We start from the raw sequence: 12529 nt of genomic DNA, 5'->3' as shown, positions 1-12529 counted from the left end.
AAAATTATGAATGAAAATGGAATTATTACAACCAACCCCTCAGAGATACAAGCAATTAGGGAATACTATGAAATGTTATATGCAACAAACTGGACAACCCAGAAGAAATGGACAAATTCCTAAACACCCACACACTTTCAAAACTCAGAAAGAAATAGAAAAGAACAGACCCATAATCAGCGAAGAAATTGAATCAGTCTTGAAAAATCTCCCAAAAAATAAGAGTCCAGGACCAGATGGCTTCCCAGGGGAATTCACCCAGATGTTGAAAGCAGAGATAATACCTATCCTCAATCTATTCGAAAAAATAGAAAGGGAAGGAAATCTTCCAGACTCATTCTATGAAGCCAGTATTACTTTGACAGAGACCCAGTAAAAAAAGAGAACTACAGGCCAACATCCCTGATGACTATGGATACAAACATTCTCAATAAGATACTAGCAAATCGAATGCAACAGCATATACAAAGAATGATTCACCATGATCAAGTGGGATTCGTTCCTGGGATGCAGGTTGGGTTCAACATTCAAAAATCAAAGTGATACATCACATTAATGAAAGAAAAGATAAGAACCATATGATCCTATCAATCGATGCAGAAAAAGGATTTGACAAAATTCAGCATCCTTTCTTAATAAAAACCCTGGAGAATTTCGGGATAGAAAGAACATACTTAAAAATCATAGAAGCCATTTATGAAAATCCCACAGTTAACATCATCCTCAATAGGGGAAAAACAGAGCGTTTTCCCTGAGATCAAGAATACGACAGGTATGTCCACGACAAGGATGTCTGCGATCGTTTAACATAGTGTTGGAAGTCCTAGCAATATCAACCAGACAACAAAAGGAAATCAAAGCATCAAAATTGGCAAAGATGAAGTCAAGCTTTCCTTTTTTGCATATGGCAGGATATTATACATGCCAATAGACTCCACCAAAAATCTACTAGAATGATAAGTGAATTCATCCAAGTTGCAGAATACAAAATCAATGTACAGAAAGCAGTTTTATTCCTAAACACTAATAATGAAGCAACAAAAGAAAAAAAAACTGATCCCATTCACAATTGCACCAAGAAGCATAAAATACCTAGGAATAAATCTAACAAAATATGTAAAAGATCTGTATGCTGAAAAGTATAGAAACCTTATGAAGGAAATTGAAGAAGATACAAAGAAATTGAAAAACATTCCGTGCCCATGGGTCGGAAGAATAAATATTGTCAAAATGTCAATACTACCCAAAGCTATCTACACATTCAATGCAATCCCAATCAAAATTGCACCAGCATTCTTCTCGAAGTTAGAACAAGCATTTCTAAAATTCATATTGTACCAATAAAGCCCCGAAAGCCAAAGTAATTTTGAAGACCAAAGCAGGAGGCATCACAATCCCAGACTTTAGCCTCTACTACAAAACTGTAATCATCAAGACAGCCTAGTATTGCCAAAAATGAGACACAAACACCAAAGGAATAAAAGTGAAACCCCAGAAGTAGACCCACAAAACTATGACTAACTCATCTTTAACAAAGGAGTAAAGAATATCCAAGGAAAAAGACAGTCTATCAAATTTCGCTGGGAGAACAGGGCAGTAACATGCAGAAGGTAGAAGCTAGACCACTTTCTCAAAATATTCACAAAAATTATTTCAAAATGGAAAAAAGATCTGATTGTGAGACAGGAAACCATGGAATCCTTAGAGGAGAATACAGGAATAGACCATTCTGACTTCAGCTGCAACAATTTCTTACTTGACACATCCCCAAAGGCAAGGGAATTAAAAGCAAAAATGAACTATTGGGACCTCATGAAGATAAAAAGCTTCACAGCAAATAAAAGGAACAAAAGGAATTGGAAAAGATTGCAAATGACATATCGGACAAAGGGCTAGTATCCAAAACCTAAAAAGAGCTCACCACACTTCGCTCCGAGAAGCAAATAATCCAGTGTAGAATTGGGCACAAAACATGAATAGACATTTCTCTAACGAAGAAATCCTGATGGTCAGCAGGCACATGAAAAGATGCTCAACCTCGCTCCTCATCAGGGAAATACAAATAAAAAGGACACTCAGATATCACCTCCACCATTCATTGTGGGGTAAATGAACAATTCAGGAGAATATAGATCCTGGCGAGGATGTGGTGAAACAGGAGCCCTCGTGCACCGTTGGTGGGAATGCAAACTGCTGCAACAGCTCTGGAAAACAGTGTTGAGTTTCCTCAAAAAATTAAAAATAGATCTGAACTATGACACAACAGTAGCACTGCTAGGAATTTACTCAAGAGATACAGGAGTACTGACGCATAGGGGCCCCTGTATCCCAATATTAATAGCACCATTGTCAAAATAACCAAATTGTGGAAAGAGTCTGAATGTCCATCAACGGATCATTGATGGATGATCCGTCTTCATCATGGATGAAGAAACTGTGGTTTATATACACAATGGAGTACTACGTGCAATGAGAATAAAATATGGACCATTGTAGCAATGTGGATTGAACTGGAGAGTGTTAATGGTAAGTGAAAGACAGATACGATATGTTTTCACTCTTATGTGAATCCGCAGAAACTTAAAAGGAACCCATGAAGAAGGCGTAGGAAAAAAAAAAGAGGTTAGAGTGGGAGAGAGCCAAAGCATGAGACTCAAAAACTGAGAAGAAACTGAGGGCGGATAGGGGGTTGGAGGGAGGGGAGGGTAGTCAATGGGTATTCAGGAGGGAATGTGTTGGGTTGAACACTGGGTGTTGTATGGAACAAAATTTTACAATAAATTTCATATTAAAAGAAAAACAGAATAAGATTTTCTTATTTCTGGGAAATAGTCCATGCTTTCATTTAATAATTTTTTGTAAGCTCTATATCCTACGTGGGGCTCAAACTCGTGAGGCTGATATCCAGTCCAAAGCTCCACAGATTGAGCCCGCCAAGCACCCCTGTCCTATCCAAGGCTAATATCTTGAGATTTAAGTCGTTGACGTAACTCTGAAAAGCAGTGAGTCTTTGTTGCAGCCAACTGCAAACCACACATCGGACAAAACGAGAGGTGAAAAAAATGGGGATGATGCCTGCCTTTTGAAAAGCATTCCAGTCTCAAAGTAATACCGAAAAGAGATCTCACCTTGTTAACGGATTTTGGTTCGCCGATGTTACCGGTGATAATCGTGATACAAGATCGAAAGGCCATGAAAATGACATTCCCATCATGGGACCCAGGAGGAAAGGCGGGCCCCACATTTCAGAGGGCGCCCACCATCTGGGCCCGCTTGGTTTCCACCTCGCACAGCGTCTTAACCTTCCTCAGGGTCTGCTGCATCTTCTGCTCCACCACCTCCAGGCTCTCTTGCAACTGGCTGTTTTGATCTGCAGTCTAGGAAATGAAGGCAAAGCATCAAAGTGTAGCAAGTTTTCTCTCCTTTTCCATTTTGAATAAAGTGAAACAAAATCTAAATGCAAAGATCTATTGTAAGTTCTGACCGAAGCCAATGTTTTTGGTAGGTGTTTCAGAGTAAACATGTCCTTTCTACAAGGAGTCACCCATTGCCTTGGGCCTCATTTCACTGTGCAAAACATGTCTTGCCAAAGTATTTGCTCTGCTTCTGTATCTTCAAAGAAGTCTTTGAAAAGACAAAAAATTCCCACACATTAAAGAAAAGCCATCTTCTCTAGGAGCTTTCTCGTTCTTCCTGACAAGTTAAGGAGAGAAGAGTTCGGTCTTACATAATTATAAACTGTTGTCTTAGGGCTCGCTACATAGCGCATTCTGAGGTGGCACATCGGCCAGCACAGAGCTTCGGAGAGCATGCCTGATGCCTGTGGAGTTATTTTTGCAAGTGTATGGTTATTCTACAAAAACACTCTCACTCTTGAAAAATAAGTCAACCTGGAAAAAAAGATTTTTTTTAAAAGACTTTTTTTTTCAACGTTTATTTATTTTTGGGACAGAGACAGAGCATGAACGGGGGACGGGCAGAGAGAGGGAGACACAGAATCGGAAACAGGCTCCAGGCTCTGAGCCATCAGCCCAGAGCCTGATGCGGGGCTCGAACTCACGGACCGCGAGATCGTGACCTGGCTGAAGTCGGACGCTTAACCGACTGCGCCACCCAGGCGCCCCTTTAAAAGACTTTTAAGGACTCCGAGGTGGCTCAGTCAGTTAAGCGTTCAACTTCGGCTTAGGTTATAATCTCATAGCTCATGGGTTCAAGCCCCGCTTCGGTCTCTTTGTTGACAGCTCAGAACATGGAGCACATTTTGGATTCTCTGTCTCCCTCCCTCCCTCTCTGGCCTCCCCTGACCATGACTTCATTCGGTCGCTCCCTCTCTCAAAAATAAATAAGCATTAAAAGTATCTAAGTCCTTTTAAAATTATGTATAAGGAGAGGTTCCTGAAAGGTTAACATTTAATCCCACAAAATTCTGTTTGAGTTTAGCTTTGTGTGTATACACTCACCGGGTACCCGGCCTAAAAACCCTCAAATAAATAAATAACATGCTGTACACATTGTATTTCACAATCTGCCTTTTACAGTCATGATTTGGAACATCTTACGTGCTCTCAAACAGTGTTCCCGAATGTCATTTTAATGGCTTCCTAGTATTTCACTTATATTGTCATTTTATGTCTACTGACACATTTTACAAACACACCAGGCAAACTGTTCCCCAGAAGCTGGATGAGGTTTTCCTTTTTACTGCCGGATGACCTGAGACAACCAAGGAAGAGACGTGCGGCTTCCCAAAACACAGGGTCTTGCATCCTCAGGCCAGGCTATGCTTCTGCACCTGACTTTCCACCCGATCTCAAGTACTAACCAAAACGGTCAGCTGCCTACAAATTCCTGGACACTCACCGCTACTTTGGAAAGAGTGCTTAACAGACAAAAGAATAACGTGCAGTTAACACATAAGAAGGAATCAAGGAGGGTAGCAACATATGCTTACATAACATCTGAAAGAATTAATCCCATGACGTTGAAGTAACCCCGTTTTTCAACACAAAATTTTAACATCCTGAAAACTTTACAATGAGACTAGGTCTTTAACTTCACTTGTAATTAACAAAAGAGGAATGAAGTTCAATGCAAACGACAATGCAGTCTTTCTTTGCTATCTCGTTTTCAAGTTTATCCTTGAGGTCCTGCAGACAGGTGGTTTCATGCTGTGCCCTGAGACAACACTTCTCAAGGGTAGTGATCCTCTCTTGTATGTCTTCCTTCTGGGCCATGGCCTACAGCAGGTATATCAGAGAAAAAACAGGAAAGAATTAGTGTACGACATATTAATATACTCCAGACAGAAAAACAGAGTGAAATCCTAATTTCCAAAAAAAGAGAAAAGTAGCATCCTCGAGGCACTTGGGTGGCTCAGCTGGTGACGATTTGTGAATTCTGGCCCCATGTCAGGCTCAGCGCCGACACTGCGGAAGCTGCTTGGGATTTTGAGCACTCAGCAGCCTTATTCTTCAGTTACCCAGCCTTATTCTTTCCGATGTTTTCAAAGACAAAAAGATAATAAAATCTCTCGGAAAAAATCTCCCGGAAAAAAAATCTCCTTGGTTGCCTCCGGACACAAGTGAGCTTTCCACAGTACAGGGCCTTCCGTCTGGAGGCACACACCATAAGACAACCATCCTTTTTCCGGGAGAAGGGTGCAGCGGTGTTAACAAATGGAAACCAAACTCAACCTTCAATATAATTGGAAGTCATCTGTAGCTTAATCCTGTAACAAAATTGTATCCCATGGTATCTGAAACTGCAAATGGAACAAGAACGTTCTGCCTTGACTTTCTTGTCCACCACCCGAAAGATTCCTCTTCCAGCCTTCCGTTTACTAAGCAATTTATGTCAGCAGTCTCAAGAGTGAAAGTGAGGACTCTTAAACGATTGAATTCTCCGCATATTGATCTCTGCTGCGGGGTCTCCCCCCATCTTGGGCAAACAACTCCACTGAACGGGTTACATAATTTCTGCAAATACTTTTGTTTTAAATTCTTACACGACCTCACCCACACTAAGGTACTAAACAGACTGCACATGTACGTACACAAGGGTCTGAAACTGTCTTCCTGAGTTGGCATGGCTGGGCTGGGTTTGGGGTGTGCGGGGACTGTCCACAAGGGGCAGCTCACAGGGACAGGAGTAGGCACAGAGAAACCATCCTACCTTTACTAGTTTCTGTGACAATGATCAGATTCCCATCGAGGACCACAAGTGCAGAAGCGGCCTCACTCCTCCATGACCTTACACCAGGACCAGCGGGCTGCCCCTCGCTCACTCTGACCACCACGACCAGGGGCACGGAACCCCTGGGAGGAGGGCAGGGCGGCAGAGGCGGCTGTGACGGCCCCTCGGCAGAGCCGCCCTCGCACGGTCGTGCCCCCTTAAGCGACATGGCAGCACCACGCTGGTTCCTACGTGCCGAGTGTGTTCCCAAAACGGACTCGAGAGCACAGCATGGGCCAAGCTCAGGTGGTCCACACTCCACACCCGAGGGCACTCCGCCACCTGCCCGCCAGGCCTCAAAAAGGGAGAGCCCGGGGAAGACAGATTCAACCACGCAGATGGGGAGACGGCCCGCCCAGGCCCCTGAGTAACTTTCCTTTCTGCTGCCACTTGTATCAAACTCCAAAAGCTCAAACCCGTGGGAAATGAAGGACACACTGGGCAAAGACTGAACCAAACACCCCACGTTTGGCTCGACGACGGCGTGGCCATTTCAAATGGCACTGACTTCACGGATATCTCGCTGCAACTTGGTGTTCTTTTCTTCAGAAATGAAGAGGTCCTTCCCTGAGGTGTCTAGGTCCTCTTCCAGCTTGACCACGAGACTGGAGAGGAGAGCCAGGTGCTCTTTCATCTAGCTCTCCCCCTTTGAAAGCCAAAAAGGGAAGCAAGGGACGGGCTCCACAGCTAGTCTTGTGTTTAAAAAACAAGGGAAAAAAGAAACCCAATCAAATCCTGTGATGACGTCTGGAGCTGAAATCTGAATGTGGCCCTTAAATCTTCTACGGAACTTTACCTCTCTGTGCCACAAGTAACCGTTCTCTCACTTGGAAACAAAGGGATTGAGTTTCTACTCAGAAGTCTTTCGTTAGTCTTTACTGTAGAGTTACCCTAAGGTCCCCTTCGCCTCATATAACATGAGAGAATATTTGGTAAGGTCTTTCTCGGTTGCTTATGTTCCCACAGTTGCTTGTTAACAGCTTTCAATTTTACATTGGAGAGAAAACTTCCCCGAAGAAAAGTACATTATGAAATTTGTACCAGCCAATCGATACACACAACATTTCCACTAACCACTGCTTTTTAACCATAAAGGTCTGACTTACAAGAATTCAAGAAGTTTAAAAGGAAACTCCAGTTACACAAACACGCAATGTGTGCCTGATCACACACAACATGTGCACAAGTCAAGAACCGCCATGGCTAGGCACAGTTTCTTCATCCGTTTTGTGGCTCTTGAACATAGAATTCAGGGCCTTGAGCATCTCCAGCTCACTGGACACGCCAGCCTGAGACTTCACCCCTTGCCTCACAACTGTCATCCAGAGAGATCACTCGTGCCTGGAGAAAATGAACTCCAAATGTTCCAGCAGCAGCTGGCCGGAGAGGCAAAAAGAATCCGTGTTTCAAGAACACCTTCAATTCCGGGCCTCAAGTTCACCAAATGCAAAACCAAGTCTGAATCCCTTCAATTCAGTTCTGAGGTAGGGAGCCGCCCAAGCATATGTGGGCCTTACTTTTCCTCACAGATCAAACAAAGTCTGAGAAAAATGAGTCCCATCCAACTCCACTGGGACATGTGGACAAGGGAAAGAATGGTGTCCTGTGTGTAAATACACTGGCAGGGAACCTACTGACCCTGGTCTTATTTCTCTCTGCCTTCATTTCTGTGGTTTCCTCTCTGTGTGAGAGCTGCTCCTTGCAGATGAGCTCATTAGTGAGTCCTGCAAACTCCTGGGGTTGCAGACGGGATAAAAGTGGAGAAACAGAGGTGGTCGTTAGCAAGAGCTCACCAGGCTTCCGTGGTTCTCCTGAGTCCACTCACTCTACTCCAATCACCCACCACCTTCAAGTAGCACACACATAAGTCCCTTCCTCATCACTCACAGGAGTCCCAGGGATTTTCGTAGGAACTGAGACTCAATGGGACAGATATTTTCAGGTGGCTTGCAGGTCTATGACAGAGGAAATCTGCTGACTCAGGAACAGGTCGAGAAGGCTGTTGCCCACTCCCAGCCTCTGGCCTCGTCTGGCAAGCAGGCTTGTGGAGCGGCAGTGGGGAAAGGCAACGGGACTCAAAAGCTGCTGACAGCCTGAATAACTGGGTCAAAGTCAACCATACAGAATGAACTGTTCCAAAATTATGGTACGATTCGACGAAAGAAGAGTTTAAGACTTATTTCCTTAGTCAAGCAGGAAAATTTCTGGATGAAAGGTTTCTGAGTAGAGAGATGCCAGGGCCTACAACCCCGCGTGGGGTTTTTCTTCCAATACTGAGCGCCCACCCAGGACATGGCATACATGTGGGCTCAAAGGAGGTAGACGCACACTCTCCAGTCAATCGAGCGCAAAGACTGATGCAAGGCTCAATCCGTGAACCCTGACATCATGACCTGAGCTGAAACCGAGTCAGACGCTTAACTTCCTGAGCCACCCAGGCGCCTCAGAGGTTTTGTCGTTATAGGACAAATGGAATAAAGGTTCACTTAACAACTGACATTCAAATAAAGAGTGGTTGACTTCGGCAATTCTAGAAAATCTGTGTATAAACAGGTGACATTCTTCAAGATCCTTCATAAATTGCCCCTTTACAAATCAATAGGAATTTTATCACAGAACTGACCATGTTCCTTGCAATCTGACTTGACAAGGTGAACCTACAGAAGCCTATCTGATCCTTGATGTAGAATTGTGCAAACCCATTTCTATGTGGAGATTTTGTTCCAATAAATACATTGGAAAATTTTCTGGAGATGTGTGACGTTTGGAAAGACTGGCAGATGAGCTGAGCAGCTTCAAAACTTACCAAAACTTCTGCACTGAAACAGACAATACCCACACGATGCCATTTACAGTCAAGAGAAAGGCAAACAAATGTGAAGACACAGGATTAAGTCCTAACCGCATAACACGAGCTGTAGCAGAGGCTTTCCTCTGGGGGAAGTGTGCACCACCTCCTGTTGCTATTGAGGTCACCTCAAGTGTTGCACGAATCTGCTAATCAGCTCTTGGTAAGCCCTTCATTTCTCCAGTAAATCAAGCACCAAAGGAAACGTGATTTCTCACGGTTCCTGCGTAATTGTCACCGTGTTAAGCATGATACCATCAACCATGGATTACACCCTTGGACCCGTCTGTGTCTGTAGGGTGCTGGACGTGCTCCCGCGATGCAAAGAAGAGTCATGTTATGACAAGAAAAGGCTGAATGGCCTGACATGTACTGGGGCCCACAGCTGCAGCTGCCAGCCGGCCAGTGTGAAGACCATGGGGGCACATAAAAGGGAAATTTTCAAAGCTCTCGCTGTGGCTATCCCAGCACATGAAAAGCCTGGTGATTTTTTGTGAGACATCTTTTTGTCTCGTGTTGAAGATGTGGCATCTCTATGGATGTACTAATGTTATGAGACGGACACACGTGCAGTCTCGACTCAAACGAAAGACAAGTCTTGACATCACAACGTAAGACAGAATGGAGGGAAGGATCAAAAACTGCAACATTTCAATGCATGCACAGTAAAGATTGGTGATTTTAGAAAGGGGATTGGCTTTTACAATGCTCAAGACGATAGGAGAAGCAGCTTCTACCACGAAGAGGAAGCACACGGTTTCCCAGATGTCCCAGAGAATATTGCAGAGAAGGAACGACCATCCACCGCATGTGAACTACTCCAACACAAAAAGTGAAAAACCCAAGAAAACTAGTTGAGGAGACCAAGGCAACTGCACAGGTTTTTCATGCAGAAGGAGGTGCCCTGTTGGGGGAAAATGCCACAAACGACATTTATTCATGAGAAAGACAAGTGAGCACCAAGATGTTGGGTAGAAAGGGGTGAAGCAGCTACCGTCTAATCGGATACAGTCGGGTGTGTGATCAGGGCAGCTGTCCTGTGTAGGAAGCTCACCCCAGTGTCCTGAAAGCAACAAGTCCCAGTGGCCAGTGGTCTGGTTGCACAACCAGAGCCCTTTCCCTGGACAACTTCCATCCCGGCTCTGTCCCTCAACTCAGGAAGTACACTGAAAGCAAGGGACTGTCCTCTAAAGTTCCTTTGACATTGGACAGTGTCCTGGCCACCCAGAGCCCCACGGGTCACCACCAAACGTGTCTTGGCGGCTAACTCGCTCTGGATGGCAAGTCTAAGTCAGCCTGTGGAGCAGGGGCCACGAGGACCTGTGAAGCTCATGACACAGGCACTTTACAAGGACAGTCAATGCTACCAAAGAGAACAACCTCAGAGGAAACATATGAAAGTCAGGAAGATTCCAAGGGAAGTTTTTATAAACTTCGTCACGGCCAAAACAATAAAGAAATCCCTGCTAGAGAAGACTGTCCAAATGTGGTCACAGGACCTATGTCACAGCTAATCAGGAAACTCATGAATGTGACTCTGAATATGGTAAAAAAATAATAATAAGAAGAAAAAGATTTGGGAGATGCAGAGATTCAAAATGTGTATCCTAAAGAAGGTCAAGAGTGTAGAGAAAAACCCAGGGGAGGTCACAGAAGACAGCACAGAGAGGAGATCTGTTGAAAAAGCCAAAGTGCGAGGAAAGTTGAATGGAATTGGCATCGCTAGAAAGCCTTCTGCCACCAGGAGTGATCCGGCAGAGTCTCGTCTACTGTCTCACATGGACCATTCCATGACAAGGGCGCTGGGACTAAAGCCAGCCAGCCGTCTATGGAGACATTGGCCAGAAAGGCCCTTCTGAAAAGTGGCAAAGACAGTGCCCGCATCCACCACATACGGCCAGGCCCCGAGACCCAAAATTGCCCCAGATAGCGGGTCCCCCCCCCACCCCATGCAGCTCTGCACATCAGGACATTTGTGAGACCCACCCTCACTTTCCAGACAGCAAATCCTCACAAAGGAGCTCAGTGAATCTCTTCACCTGCCATACACACGTCTGTGCGTGAAAATCGAAGGAACATGCAGCCCGAGACGCATGTGTGTCACTACCACCTAAGGGTTCATCCGGAGGAATATCGTGTGTGAATTTTCTGCACTTGGACAACCTACCCACACACGGATATAAGGGACATAAGATCTGATATAAATTGAGTAATGTGTTTTCCATAACTAGTCTTTCAAAAAATGACATTACCTTGTAGCATGCCTGTCTCTGTCCCTGCCCGGAGAAAATGCCTCTCAGTCTACTATCACAGGCGTTTTTTGTAATGCAACAGTGTGTTCAGACTGTATTAGGAATATGGCTGTAAAACTGCAGGCTAGAAAATCTTTATAACAATTCATTCACCCCTGTATCTCTTAGGCCATGAAGAAGCAAACGTACTGATTACATTAAGCAATCATGAAGCATTCACTCTTCAATGTTAATGCATGAATTGTTACACATGTAACAATGTAAATATACAAGAATCTTTCCAATATCTCCATTTCTGATGACTAGTTCTGGAGATACACTTAAAAACAGCTTAGTGTGTAACCTGTCAACAGTGATGCGCGATCTGATAGATAATTTATCCTAGAAACAAAACGGAGAATAAACAGGTATGAATACAGCACAGAGCTGTGAACTTGTTTTCTATGTAACTGTTTCCATAGCTTCCTCTACTCGGAGAATATGGTATATATGACATAAAACATACAAGTGCTAATGGATTTTTTGTGTTTCTACTAAGGTTTCTGGACAAAAGGAGAGTTTGAAAACTTAAGACTTCTGGTGAGGAAAAGTTATACATGGATTTTCAATTGTGGGCAGGATTTAAAACCGAGATCCAAGTTTTTCTAGGATCAGCTGTAGTCATCCGCGGGGAAGAATGGAGAAAGCACTACCATTGTCAACAGAAAAGAGTAAAATAGAACGAATTTTGCTATTTTAATTTTTAAATGTTATTCATTATTTCTTAGACACAGACACAAAGAGCAGCAAGGGAAGGGCGGAGTGAGAAGGAGACAAGAATTCAAAGCAGACTCCAGGCTCTGGGCTGTTAGCACAGAGCCAGACTCGGGGGTTACTTCGCCAACACAGTGTTCATGACCCGAGCTGAAGTTGGCCGTTTAACCTACTGAGCCACTCAGGAACAGAATAGGAGCAGTTTGGGGGTTCCTTGTGCACGAGGCAAACGTGTTTCCCCAAAAGAGTTAATTGCTAAGTTGCTTAGCAAAAGCCAGCACAAAGGGCCAACAAGCAGTACACAGTTTCAGAAGGCCGTCTTCTCAGAGATCATGGCCTATTGTACACGGATGGGACAGGATGCCGGCATCTCTGCACAGCAGCAGGCGATCCCAGCACAGCCAAGCTGCTGAGAGGCGGGTGAGGCAGGTTCAGGGAAGACTGC

At 44.3% G+C, this 12529-nt stretch overlaps 1 long non-coding RNA gene across 1 annotated transcript in view; it reads right to left on the bottom strand.

Moving 5' to 3' along the window:
• Positions 1-2029: 2029 nt before the first annotated feature.
• The window catches only part of LOC123576531, a 28163-nt gene continuing 17663 nt past the window's right edge, over positions 2030-12529 (bottom strand). Inside the window, exon 3 of the long non-coding RNA XR_006701473.1 lies at positions 2030-3377. This is a non-coding gene — a long non-coding RNA (uncharacterized LOC123576531). The remainder of the gene's footprint in view (positions 3378-12529) is intronic.

Source organism: Leopardus geoffroyi, chromosome D2 (genome assembly GCF_018350155.1).
Source record: "Leopardus geoffroyi isolate Oge1 chromosome D2, O.geoffroyi_Oge1_pat1.0, whole genome shotgun sequence".
NCBI lineage: Eukaryota > Metazoa > Chordata > Mammalia > Carnivora > Felidae > Leopardus > Leopardus geoffroyi.
This window is presented reverse-complemented; position numbering and strand designations above follow the sequence as displayed.